Genomic DNA, 1,680 nt, shown 5'->3' with positions numbered 1-1,680 from the left:
TTTGCTGTAGCCCCGGGCTGACAGTGTCTCCCATGGTCTTTTCTGAGGTGCTGGTGGCCTCCTGGTGACATGCGTCCTGCCCTGGCCTCCAGGCTCTGCTCCGGCTAACCAAACTGGAAGGAGGAAAGAAATGGGAGACCATGGTGTTTCAATGCCATGGTCAACTCTCGTCAAGCCACGCTGCCTGGCGCTGCCATCCCTCCAGGTGAACCGCTGAGCTGGCACCTGCCTCAGGCAGTGGAAAATGCACGGCTCAGTGACAGGGTGAGGAGGGGGCCCCGGGCGGCCAGACCCGGCCTGGTTTGCCTGGAGCAGCCAAAGGAGCCTTTGCAGAGCTCCTGCTGATAAGAAGTGCCTGCATTCGTGTTTCCAAAGGCCCGAGCGAATTGCTGAGTGGCGAGGCTCGAGGCTCGGAAAGCCAGACGCCAGACAATGGAAAGGCTGGAAACATAAAGGAAAGGAAATTCTTCTGCTGTATTGCCTTTCCTATGGCGATAAGATAACCCAAAGTGAAACAAAAGTCTCTGCTGCAGACGGTGGGGTGGGCACCTCAGCGGCTTTCGAAAGCAGCAGGAGGATGTCTGCAGGAGCCGGGATCTCTCGAGCCCGTGGGGCAAGCTGGCGTGCGTGGCTGTCGCATGGGTGTGCACCGGGCTGCAGCGTCTGCCATGCTCTGCAACGAGTCTTGAAACAACAGCTAACCTGGCCTGCTCCTGCTCCATCCCACAGGCCCATCCATGTCCTTCATTTACGTACCGATGAGAAATCTTATTTTAAATGCTCTGGAAGGACTGAGAAAAGTGAGGCCCCATCCTTGGAAACATCTCAGGTCAGGTGGGACGGGGCTCTGAGCAACCTGATCTAGTTGAAGATGTCTCTGCTCACTGCAGGGGGGTTGGACTAGATGGCCTTTGAAGGTCCCTTCCAGCCCAAACTGTTCTATGATTCTATGACGTGCTAGAGACACGTAATTATGTGGGGTGTGAAATCCCAGAGCTGGCTGCAGCAGGTGTTGGAGGGCTTTTGCGCTGCTGAGTGGCTGGGGACAGAGCGACAGGTTATATTGCACATCAGAGCGGTGGGGGACAGGGACAGAGAGCGTGTCTGTGCGGACAGGGCTGGGAGCAGGATTAGCTGCTGCTGGAGAGGAGGCTGGTTGTGGGAGTGTGGTGCTGTGTGGGAGCTGCTCGGGCAAGGGCTGCCAGGGAATCTGTGCCATGCTGGTGTGTGTACAGTGCTGGGCGTCCCCCATAGCACCCAGCGCTATGTAGGCCATGAGAAGAAGAGCAAGGACAGCAAGGGGTATGGCTGGCATCTGAGTAAGGAACAACTAAATGGGGCGAGCCTCTGAAGAGGTGTCCTGTTCCAAGGAGGGGGTGTGATTGGGGCGGTACCGTCAGGGCACCAGAGGAAAGGACCGGTGACTTTGCTGCGTCTCAGAGCACAGGGACAGGGAGCTCTGAAATGAAAGTGGCCAGAGACAAGTTCAGACTACAGCCTGCACACTCGGAGAAAGCCCAGATTAACTGCGGAAATCATTGTGGGCTATTTTGGGCAGTGAGACTGGGATGAATGATGAGCGGAGCTCAGGGAGGCAGGCCGGGGCTGCCCCTCAGCCTCAGGAAGCCCCCGGGCCGGGGCTGCCAGGAGCGGCAGGGGGGGGGGCCGGGGGGGAACACG

The sequence above is a fragment of the Phaethon lepturus genome, unplaced genomic scaffold, assembly GCF_000687285.1.
Source record: "Phaethon lepturus isolate BGI_N335 unplaced genomic scaffold, ASM68728v1 scaffold22182, whole genome shotgun sequence".
NCBI classification, from domain to species: domain Eukaryota; kingdom Metazoa; phylum Chordata; class Aves; order Phaethontiformes; family Phaethontidae; genus Phaethon; species Phaethon lepturus.
Note: the sequence above shows the minus strand (reverse complement) of the source record.